We start from the raw sequence: 12,422 nt of genomic DNA, 5'->3' as shown, positions 1-12,422 counted from the left end.
TGTGTTTATCCCTGTGTTTCCTGTCTCTCTGTGCCAGTTCGTCTTGTATGTCCAAGTCAACCAGCGTGTTTTCCCGTTCTCCTGCTTTTGCTATTTTTCCTTTTTCTAGTCTTCCCGGATTTGAGTCTAGCCTGTTTCTGGACTCTGTACCCGGCTGCCTGACCATTCTGCATGCCTTGACATCGAGCCTGCCTGCCACTCTGTACCTGCTGGACTCTGATCTGGTTTTGACCTTTTGCCTGTCCATGTCCTCTTGCCTCCTTTTTGGATTATTAAACATCTAAGACTCCAACCATCTGCCTCCTGTGTCTGCATCTGGGTCTCGCCTTGAGTTATGATATCCCAGATGTTTGTATGGCGCTGTCGTTGTACCTGGAGGAGAGCCCGGTCGGCCTTCATCAAGACCCCCTCCATGTATCGACGACATGTGGATCTCCATCGGACCCCGGCATCATCATCATCAGGTGTCGCCCATCTTCCCCATTATCCTCTGTGCATTTATACCTGCGTTCTGTTTGTCCATTGCCAGTACATCTTGTTTTTCAAGTCAACCAGTGTTTTTGTTATCAGCTCCTGCTTTTCCCAGGCTCCATTATTCTCGCCCTCCTGTTTTTGACCCTTGCCTGTCCTGACTCTGAGCCCACCTGCATGACCACTCTGCCTGCCCCTGAATTTAAAAAACATAGCTGATATGGCTGACTTGCATAAACAAATGTGGTTTCTAATAATAATGGAGATGTACAAACTATGGAACAAGGGGACGACAAGCGGATGAGAGGCAATCCGTGATTTCTATTAAAACATTAATGAGCAAACTAGGATGGACGTAGTCAATATAACTATTTGTTTAGCACTTCTGAAATGTACAGAGACTGAATTCATAACATGGGCCATTCTTACAGTGTTCTCCCTGTACACCAAGTCAGAACCGTGGGATAAATAATGGGGGCATATAAGCAGACAATGAAAGCTCTTACAAAATTTGATGATTACATTTCTCTAAAACAGGTTATAAACTACATGTGCACCACCAAGTCAGAACATTGGGCGAAATTAAGAAGGGGGAAAATAGACCAAATTATTAGAGTGAGGCACATGGGCTACTAACAGCTTTCTACACAACATACACTTAGTATACATTTCTTAGCTACAGTATTGTTACTGTAATTGAATTATGCCAATGTGCTTTCATCAATTCAAAGCCCTTAATCTATTTTTTGAGAATTTGTAAGATTTCTTGTTTGCATAAAATAGACGCAGACCAGTCTTTCAATAATAGGTAATATAATTTATTCTCGGAGCGCGCTGCCACTTAATCACGTGCAGCAGTTTATATACAGATCATGACGTAATTTCCGTGCTTTAACAGGATCCCCTCCTCTTGACCAGGACAAAGTAAGGTGAAAAGTTCCTTCTAACTGACTAACACACTCCCAGATAACTTTTGACCCCTCAACATTATCGATCACCACTGAACTGACAGTTTTAATTAACAGAAAACCTAGAAATGCACTCACTGCCTTATCTAAAAACCCCAGAGCTAAGTTTCAGTAGGGTCAACCATAGGCTAACGACCTTATGTGTTTACACAGTCCACAACCCATTTGTTTCTGCCTAGTTGGAATGGTGTTCATTAACTTTTTATTACTCCTTTTCCGTGTCACACAATCCCTTCTTATGAACTCATATTGTTAATCACTTATAAAACAGCGTATAAGTTTACTTAGTTACAATTCTATTTAAAATGGGGATATTGTTTATTCATTTATCCATAATAATTTCAACAAGTATACATATCTACCTGGCATAGTACATTTTTTATGCAGCATACAAGAAATGTTTGGACTCACCTTGTTGTGTTGTGCTCACTTGAACAGGAAGGTGGCACGGCAGTCTTTCATGGGCAAATTTTGCCATCAAAGTCTGGCATTCTCTGGTGCTTTCAAGACAACTTGGGAACTCTGAAAAAAAACAAGTTCCAGTCATGAGGACGTCATTGTTCTTCAGGTCATAGCTATAGAAAGAGGCCTGAGTTCCCGAGTTTGATGACCGGTCAAAACGTATTCCCAGTCAGAGCTCGTTTTTTTTACGGAATTCCCACTTGTCTTGAACTCACTGAAGTCAAGTTTTCACAGTTCAAAGTTAAGTTGTTTTGAGTGAGGCACAAATCATGCTTCATTGACAGCGTGGCCAATGTTGAATGTTTATCATTTTAAACTTGAAAAAGAGACACTTAATCCCAGATTTGCGACACACAGCCACTCCACTGAATAGCAGGCTAGTGATTGCTTTGCAATGCTTGCAGTTAGCCACTGTCACGGATTCCTTCCAAACCACTTATTGTTGAATGTGTAATGTGTAATGTTTATGTCCAATGGCCGATGAGCACCGATATGTTTTATCTATAATTTATCTTCATTATTTCTCTACATATGACAAGGATTAAAAAGGATTTGCAGCCGGCCGCGACCGGGAGACTCATGGGGCGGTGCACAATTGGCCCAGCTTCGTCCGGGTTAGGGGAGGGTTTCTTCGGCAGGGATGTCCTTCTCCCATCGCGCACTAGTGACTCTTGTGGCGGGTCGGGTGCAGTGCACGCTGACATCGTCACCAGGTGTGGTGTTTCCTCCAACACATTGGTGCAGCTGGCTTCCTGGTTAAGTGGGCATTGTGTCAAGAAGCAGTCCGGCTTGGTTGGGTTGTGTTTCTGAGGACGCACGGCTTTCGACCTACGCCTCTCCCGAGTCCGTACGGGAGTTACAGCGATGAGACAAGACTGTAACTACCAATTGGATACCACGAAATTGGGGAGAAAAAGGGGTAAAAAAAATCAACAATCACAAATGGCACCCAGTTGTCAATGGTTTTAGTGGAGCTGTGGGTCTCCTTGCTCCCCAGCAGAAAATTGAACACTACACCTTATTGTGACGTTTTATTGAAAACTATTGACTTAGGGGTGTGAATGCTTATGTATATGAGATATTTCTGTATTTCATTTTCAATAAATGTGCACCATTTCCAATAAATGTGCACCAGTCATGGGGTATTGTGTGTAGATGGGTAAGAAAAAAAATCGAGTCCATTTTGAATTCAGGCTGAATATGAATACTTTGAGGGCAGTGCACTGTACATCATTGCTGGAGTGTGCATGGTTACTGGCTAATGAATTCGATGGGCTGTGCTAGACTTTAAGTAGCACATAATAAGAAAATATATATGATTCCTCCCAAATACAGTTTTCATTGTAGACTCGTTTTTTTTAGTGGCTTGCGTTTGCTGTTTACATCGGTCGGGGGGACATCCAATCTGCTTCCATCTGGTGTCTCGCATCACAAGCTGGTGTAACCAATCAGAGACGACAGCTGGCAGCTGCCGCCAAGCTTGTGTACTGCGAAAAGGGGTCCGACTAGTGCTGTCGCTTCCATTGTCAGAAAGTAGAGCGATTTTCGCTCTCCCCTTTTTATTTTTACTTTTTGTTCCCCGACAGTACATGTAAAAGGTAAATACATATTTTGTTTTACACATTTCCCTAACGAAATGAGCTACTATAGATAAGACTTGGTGTACTTTCTATCTAGTTCGCCAGCTAATGTAATGGTAGCCAGTCAGCAGCTAGCTAGTAAGCTAACGTTAGGTAGCCTAGCTATTAGCCTAACGTTACTTTCTAGCAAACACTTGTTTTTTTTAGCCAGTGTTTACGATAATTATACTGTAATTTATGATAAATGTATGAAGCCTCAACACTACGTAATATCTTAATAGCTCAATAGTCATGTACAATTTGCGTTGCGAATAAATAAATTGTACATGATTGCCTTCGAGGCTAAACAACGTTTAGCATTAACTCTATCTGCTATTTTGTATATAAATTATACTTTTGGCCATGTAGTGTATGTAACGTTATGTGGACACCTGCTCGTCGAACATCAAATTCCAAAATCATGTGCATTAATATGGAATTGGTCCACCCTTTTCGGCTATACCGATACCCCCGCGGTTGTTAATTTACTGCTGCTCTTTAATTATGTTACATTTATTTTTTTATTTTTTTTACTTCTCTTTTATGTAACACATTTTTCTTAACTGCATTGTTGGTTAAGGGCTTGTGAGTAAGCATTTCACTGTACGGTCTACTACACCTGTTGTATTCGGTGCATGTGACATATCATTTTATTTGATAATAGCCTCCACTCTTTTGGGAAGGCTTTTCACTAGATGTTGGAACGTTGCTGCAGTGACTTAGTGAGGTCGGACGATTAGTCATTCCAATTCATTCCAAATGTGTTTGATGGGGTTGAGGTCAGGGCTTTGTGCAGGCCAGTCAAGTTCTTCCACATCGATCCCATTTATGTATGGATCTGGCATCGTGCATGGGGGCATTGTCATGCTTAAAGAGCCTTCCCCAAACTAGCCATAAACTTGGAATCACAGAATCATCTGGAATGTTGTTGTAAGATTTCCCTTCACTGGAACTAAGGGACCTAGCCTGAACCATGAGAAACAGCCCCAGACCATTATTCCTCCAAACTTTACAGTTGGCACTATGCATCCGGGCCAGTAGAATTCTCCTGTCATCCGCCAAACCCAGATTCTTTGTCAGACTGCCAGATGGTGAAGGGTGATTCGTCACTGCTCCAGAGGCCAATAGCGGCAAGCTTTACATCACTCCAGCTGACACTTGGCATTGCGCATGGTGATATTAGGCATGTGTGCAGCTGCTCGGCCATGGAAACCAATTTCATGAATCTCGAGTCCCATTCGGTGAGCGTGTGTGGCCTACCACTTCACGGCTGAGCCGTTGTTGCTCCTAGACATTTCCACTTTACAATAACACCACTTGACCCGGGCAGCTCTAGCAGGGCAGAAATTTGACGAACTGACTTGTTGGAAGGGTGGCATCCTATGATGGTGCAACGTTGAAAGTCACTGAGCTCTTCAGTAAGGCCATTCCACTACCAATGTTTGTCTATGGTCGATTGCATGTCTGTGTGCTCGATTTTATACACCAGTCGGCAACTGGTGTGGCTGAAATAGCCAAATCCAGTCATTTGAAAGGGTGTCCACACTAGAGGTCGACCGATACCAATTATTGGAGGACCAAAAAAAGCCGATACCGGTTAATCGGCCAATTTTATATGTATATTTTTTTAAGCATTTTTGTGTATGTGTGTAATAGATTTAAAGTTTATTACAATCGGAAGTCGGTATTTTTGGGTGCCGATTTTAATATTTTAATTCATTTAAATTTTTTATACCTTTTAACTAGGCAAGTCAGTTAAGAACACATTCTTATTTTCAATGACAGCCTAGGAACGGTGGGTTAACTGCCTTGTTCAGGGGCAGAACGACAGATTTTCAACGAGTCATGGCTGGTATAACCGAAGTGAAATGGCTAGCTAGTTAGCGCGTGCTAATAGAGTTTCAAACGTCACTCCCTCTGAGCCTTCTAGTAGTTGTTCCCCTTACTCTGCATGGGTAACGCTGCTTCGATGGTGGCAGTTGTTGTTCTGTTGCTGGTTCGAGCCCAGGGAAGGGCCAGGAGAGGGACGGAAGCAAAACTGTTACACTGGCAATTTTATTTATTTTAATTTAACATTTATTTAACTAGGCAAGTTGGTTAAGAACAAATTCTTATTTTATTTTTATTGACGGCCTAGGCCTAGGAACAGTGGGTTAACTGCCTGTTCAGGGGCAGAACGACAGATTTGTACAATAATTCCTATAATAACTACAACCAAAAACTTCTTACCTGTATATGAATATTCAAGACTTGTGTTAAAAGGAACCACCAGCTTTCATATGTTCTCATGTTCTGAGCAAGGAACTGAAACGTCAGCTTTCTTACATAGCACATATTGCACTTTTACTTTCTTCTCCAACACTTTGTTTTTGCATTATTTAAACCAAATTGAATACGTTTCATTATTTACTTGAGGCTAAATTGATTTTATGATTTATGATTAATATTATTTTATGTATTATATTAAGTTAAAATAAGTGTTCATTCAGTATTGTTGTAATTGTCATTATTAAAAAAAATAAAAAATACAATTTAAAAATCGGCCCATTTAATCGGTATCTCAAATAAATCATTAAACATGTTCAATTTGGTTTAAGTAATGCAAAAACAGTGTTGGAGAAAAAAGTGAAAGTGCAATATGTGCCATGTAAAAAAATACAATAGAAGCTAACATTTAAGTTTCTTGCTCATAACATGAGAACATATGAAAGCTGGTGGTTCAATATTCCCAGTTCTTCAATATTCCCACTTACGTTTTAGGTTGTAGTTATTATTGGAGTCATGACGCGTCGACTATTTCTCCCTATACCATTTGTATTGCATATATATTTGACTATTGTATGTTCTTATAGGCACTTTAGTATTGCCAGCCTAATCTCGGGAGTTGATAGGCTTGAAGTCATAAACAGCGCTGTGCTTTAAGCACAACGAAGAGCTGCTGGCAAATGCAGGAAAGGGCTGTTTGAGTGAATGCTTACAAGCCTACCACCGCTCAAGTCGGACTGCTCTATCAAATCATAGACTTAATTATAATATTACACACAGAAATACGAGCGTTACGTCATTAATATGGTCAAATATTAAATCGGCCGTATAATTGGTATCGGCCTTTTTTGGTCTTCCAATAATCGGTATCGGTATTGGCGTTGAAAAATAATAATCGGTTGACCTCTATTTTTGACCCCCCCCCCCTCCCCTTTTGTTCAGGGACACATTATACCATTTCTGTTCGTCACATGTCTGTGGCTCTTGCTCAGTTCATGTCTGTTGTTGAATCTTATGGTCATACAAATATTTACACATGTTAACTTTGCTGAAAATAAACGTAGTTGACAGTGAGCGGACACTTTTTTTGTTGCTGAGTTTAGTTAGCATATGGGAACAAGTTTATACAAATGTGTCCTACCCTGTCGGAAAACGGTATAATACAAAATTCTCCAGACTTTCAAGGGAGACGTGACAGTGACATGATTTTGGAGATATGGCAACGCAAGACTCGGTACATGCAAATGTTAACATTGCTTTCTTGTGCTAAAAACACATCAGCGGTGTATTCATTAGTGCAAACTGTAGAAAAACATTTTGGAACAGAACGCTGCAATGAAAACTGCAGTTTCTCATTAGACAAACTCAGGTGGGGCCCTCTCCATTTTGTCCCGTTTGCTTTTGTTTGGTTCCTAGTGAATACACTACTGGCAAAATGTTAGATTACAGGTGTAATATGGGTTAATTATGCAACTCAAATTCTGTGATTAGGTTTCAAAGTCAAACATTTCAGTATTCTGAACGACCTCTATTCAGGACTGAGGTCCTACTGTACTTAATTATAAGAGGGATTTGCATTGTGTAGATTTGAAGCTAGTGTGTGTAAATGCTCTGATTGGCCACAAAATGTGGAAATATACCTTTGGAAATGTGCACAGTATGACTCAATTCAATTAATGTAATATTGTGCAGCCTACATAGGCTATTATTTGCATCCACAGTTTGCCTGGCTTTAGTTTAGGTATTCTTTTGAACAGTGACCTTTTTTTGTTAGCCTACATTTGATACAAGACAGACTACAGACGCTGACTGGAGGCGTTCTCTGTTCAACCCCCTTCCCAGATCAGGCAGGCTAGAACAAGCAATCACCCATCCACACAGTGCCTCTCCCTGTCAACCAGAGAGTAGCATTACATGGAGATGGTCATGCCGTCGGGGAGGGTGTGTGTGTGTGTGTGTGTGTGTGTGCGCAGCGGTGGCGGTATTCTTAGGCCAGGCGTTCGCTCAGTGAAATGTGGTGTTCCCACATTGTCTGGAGGGAAGGCAGGTGGACTTCCTCTGCACTCGCCTGACAGGGGCTCTCAAGTTTCCATTGGCTGGTAACAAAATAGGGAGAGCGAATTTGTGAGGGGGGCACTGGATCCCAGGCTACACGAGGTGATGAGAGGCACGTGCTCTTCAAGTAAATGAATGTGCCTTTTTCCTTCTCTTCTCTCTACGTCTTGTTTAGACGTAATGGGATTGGTTGTGTGTCGCGGATTAGCCAATTTGCCAAGAGCAGGGGAAGGGGAGGGTCGAGACTCTGTTCTGGGCCAGTAAAAAGACTCACTACCTCTCTCCTCTGTCCTACTGGAAATCGCTCGCTAGCTTAATGTCTGTGGGGATTAGGCAAGACTGGTCGGCACACTCTAGCTGGGACTGAGAAACGGGGAGAGGGAGCCATGGAGGTCTTGTTGGTTCCCTTCTGCAGAGAGACAGGTAAACAAGAGTTGCTTGTTCCAACGGTAATGGCAAGACGATTTTTAGCAACTTTTAGTGACTTAACGCACTTGCCTCCTGTTCTCCCAATTGTTAGTCTGGACTCTTATGTAGTTATGTAGTTTGCTAGTTCTGCCTATGTGGTTAGGATGTGTTCCTTTCTGAGTGAACATCGTGTTATTTTATCAGAGCTTGATTTTAAGGTTTGATTGCGGTTATTGAATTTTTTTCTGAATCTCTGATTACTGGGCACTTAATGTGATGTTTATGTTTTGTTGCCCTCTGGGGTTTGCTTGAATGTAGTTACACAAAAGTGTGTGCGTTTTTGTTTTTATATTAGTTTAGCCTGTAACGGTAGTTTTCCGTTGTATTAAATAAAATGTGGATGTCGATTAAGGAAGCCCCCTCATCTCTGATTCAGAGGGGTTGGGTTAAATGCGGAAGACACATTTCAGTTGAAGGCATTCAGTTGTACAACGGACTAGGTATCCCCCTTTTCCCTTTCTAATAACCAAAAACAATTGAGTAATCTATCGCACGAGAAGGGACGGTGCACCAGCAAGAACGTCAATAATATTGAAGACAAGCATGAGATCATTGATTTAAAAATCCTCAGGAAAGTGGTGTTTTTGCATTTTGAGAACTCCCCTCTACATCTAATCTTTAAATGGACCTTGCATTCCACCTGGAAGCACCTTATCAGGTCATTATAATATACGAAGGCCTAAGTGACTCTAGGTGAGTCTGATGTTTCTCTCCTAGCACCACTGAAATCTGCTTTTAAAAAAAAGTAATTTTAAAGCAATCCATGAAACCTCATGTTTTTAGTAAGTCTGTTGCGTGTGTTCCTAATATTTTTGAGTCAAAAAGGGGGAGAGCGACAGCTGCTCAGCTGTATTCTAATGAAGCAGCCCTTCCTCATTGTTGTGCCTTAAAGGAGAAAGTGGTGGCCACATTCCAGTGTTGAGACTGGGAGAGGTTGGGGCCCTCCTTTCTGTTGGGCCTGATGAAGGCGCAAGGCACCACCGACACACTCTGACCCTGCTGCCTGGCACTGGACCAGCCCGCCTCCATCCTGGACCTCACTGGATGAAGCTAGTAGGGCAGGGGTGTTTCAAATATAATTGCCTATAACCAGGGCCCAGAGTTGTTCCTTGTCAGGTGGTCAAATTTTATCGTTGCTTACATATATTTTGCAGATGTTATCGCAAGTGTAGAGAGATGCTTATGTTCCTAGCTCCAACAGTGCAGTAATACCTAACACTATAAAAAAATACACGCAAACCCGAAAAGACAAAGGGAATTAAGAAATATATATAAATATTAGAACAAGCAATGTCAGAGTTTGAAATATAAATATGTCGTATGTATATAATGTGTGTATATAGACATTATGGCCAGTATATGGTCTTTCTATGACACTGGGTGCTGTAGATGTCCTGTAGGGCAGGCAGTGTGCCCCCAGTGATGCGTTGGGCAGACCTCACCACCCTCTGGACTGCCCTGCGGTTGCGGACTGTGCAATTGCCGTACCAGGCAGTGATACAGCCCGACTGGATGCTCTCAGTGGTGCAGGTTGAAGAGGCGCTTTTGCGCCTTCGTCACCACACTATCTGTGTGGATGGACCATTTCATTTTATCAGTGATGTGCACACTGAAGAACTTGAAGCTTTTCACCCTCCACTGCGGCCTCGTCGATGGGGTCATGCTGTCTCCTGAACTCCATGATCAGCTCCTTTGTTTTGTTGACTTTGAGGGTTAGGTTATTTTCCTGGCACCACTCTGCCAGGACCTTCAACTTCTCCCTGTATGCGTTCTTGTCATTGTTGGTAATCAGGCCAACCACTGTTGTCGTCTGCAAACTTGATTGTGTTAGACGTGCGTGGCCATGCAGTCATGGGTGAACACTGAACAGGGAGTTCAGGAGGGAGGGAGTACACACCCTTGTGAGGCCCCCGTACTGAGGATCAGCGTAGTGGATTTGTTGTTACCTCGCTTTTTCGGCACGGCAGGAAGTCCAGGACTCAGTTGCACAGGGCGGTGTTCTGACCCAAGCCCCTGAGGTTAGCCCAAAGAATCAGGCCCTGCTCGATATCCCAGGAAAAACAGAACAGCTCAAAGTCCTAGGCTGTAGTGCTAGCCCCACTTCTAATAATGGAAGGCTGTAGTTGAGGATTGTTTGTGTGGGTAGGAGTCGTGTGATTGGGGAGGGGTTTCATCCACATCCTGCCAAAAATCTTCTCTACTTAGTGTGTTTGTTAATCTTTCTTTACTCTGTCATCAGTACAACCTTTGCACATGTACATACACATCATGACCAAAAATATGTGGACACCTGCTCATCGAACTTCTCATTACAAAATCATAGACATTGACATGGAGTTACTGCTATAACAGCCTCCATTCTTCTGGGAAGGCTTTCCCTAGATGTTGAAACATTGCTACAGGGACTTGATTCCATCCAGGCACAAGAGCATTAGTGAGGTCGGGCTCTGATGTTAGGCGATTAGGCCCGGCTCACAGTCGGAGTTCCAATTCATCCCAAAAGGGCGTTGAGGTCAGGGCTCTGTGCAGCCCAGTCAAGTTCTTCCACACCGATCTCAATAAACCATTTCTGTATGGGTCTCGCTTTGTGCATGAGGGCATTGTCATGCTTAAACAGGAAAAGGCCTTCCCCAAACTGATGCCACAAAGTTGGAAGCACGGAATAATCTAGAATGTCACTGTATGTTGTAGCATTAACATTTCCCTTCACTGGAACTAAGGAGCCTAGCCCGAACCATGAAAAACTTGGCCAGACTATTATTCCTCCTCCACCAAAATTTACAGTTGGCACTAAGCATTTCTCCTGGCGTCCGTCAGACTGCCAGTTGGTGAAGTGTGATTCGTCACTCCAGAGAACGCGTTTCCACTACCCCCATATCGAATGGCGGCGAGCTTTACACATCTCCAGCCGATGCTTGGCATTCCGCATGGTGACATTAGGCTTGTGTGCGGCCGCGCGGCCATGGAAACCCATTTCATGAAGCTCTCGAACAGTTCTTGTGCCGATATTGCTTCCAGAGGCAGTTTGGAACTCGGTAGTGAGTGTTGCAACCGAGAACAGATGATTTGAACATGCTGCGCGCTTTAGCAGTCGGCGGTCCCGTTCTGTTCTCTTGTGTGGCCTACCACTTCGCTACTGAGCCTTTTGCTGCACCTAGATGTTTCCACATCACAATAACAACGCTTACAGTTGACCGGGGAAGCTCTAGCAGAGCAGAAATTTTACGAACTGACTTGTTGAAAAGGTGGCGTTCTATGACTGTGCCATGTTGAAAGTCACTGGGCTCTTCAGTAAGGCCATTCTACTGCTAATGTTTGTCTATGGAGATTGCATGGCTGTGTCCTCGATTTTATACATCTGTCAACAGCGGGCGTGTTTCAAATAGCCGAATCCACTAATTTGAAGGGGCTTATTTTGTATATACAGTGCATTCGGAAATGATTCAGATCCCTTGAGTTTTTCAACATTTTGTTAACCTTACTCTAAAATGCACTTGAATCAATCTGCACACACTACCTCATAATGACCAAGCAAAAATAGGTTTTTAGAAATGTTTGCAAATGTGTAAAACAAACTGATAACACATTTATTATTTAGACAATTTACTCAGTACATTTGTTGAAGCACCTTTTGGCAGAGATTCCAGCCTCAAGTCTTCTTGGCACACTTGTATTTGGGGAGTCTCTGCAGATCCTCTCAAGCTCTGTCAGGTTGGATGGGGAGCATCGCTGCTCTCTCCAGAGATGTTGAATCCAGTTCAAGTCCGGGCTCTGGCTGGGCCACTCAAGGATATTCAGAGACTTGTCCTGAAGCCACTCCTGCATTGTCTTGGCTGTGTGCTTAGGTTCATTGTCTTGTTGGAAGGTGAACATTCTGGAGCAGGTTTTCATCAATGATCTCTGTTTTTGCTCTGTTTATCTTTCCCTCGATCCTGACTAGTCTCCCAGTCCCTGCCGCTATAAAACATTCCCACGGCATGATGCTGCCACCACAATGCCTGGGGATGGTGCCCTGTTTCCTCCAGACGTGATGCTTGGGATTCAGGCCAAGGAGTTCAATCTTGGTTTCATCAGACCAGGGAATCTTGTTCTTCGTGGTCTGAGAGTGCTTTAG

At 42.9% G+C, this 12,422-nt stretch overlaps 1 protein-coding gene across 5 annotated transcripts in view; it reads left to right on the top strand.

Annotated features, from left to right (window-relative positions):
- Window positions 1-3,347: 3,347 nt before the first annotated feature.
- Window positions 3,348-12,422, top strand: part of LOC123994811 (transcription factor Dp-2-like) — a 44,113-nt gene continuing 35,038 nt past the window's right edge. Inside the window, exon 1 of one of the 5 annotated variants that reach the window (XM_046297812.1) lies at window positions 3,348-3,499. The gene's annotated coding sequence lies outside the window, so the exon portion shown is untranslated. Of the gene's footprint in view, window positions 3,500-7,825; window positions 8,264-12,422 lie in introns of those variants that run through there. The other 4 variants (XM_046297815.1, XM_046297813.1, XM_046297811.1 and 1 more) reach the window with 4 other exon arrangements.

The sequence above is a fragment of the Oncorhynchus gorbuscha genome, linkage group LG14 (assembly GCF_021184085.1).
Source record: "Oncorhynchus gorbuscha isolate QuinsamMale2020 ecotype Even-year linkage group LG14, OgorEven_v1.0, whole genome shotgun sequence".
NCBI classification, from domain to species: domain Eukaryota; kingdom Metazoa; phylum Chordata; class Actinopteri; order Salmoniformes; family Salmonidae; genus Oncorhynchus; species Oncorhynchus gorbuscha.
The sequence above is the reverse complement of the archived record's forward strand: the minus strand, read 5'-3'. Positions and strand labels throughout refer to the sequence as shown.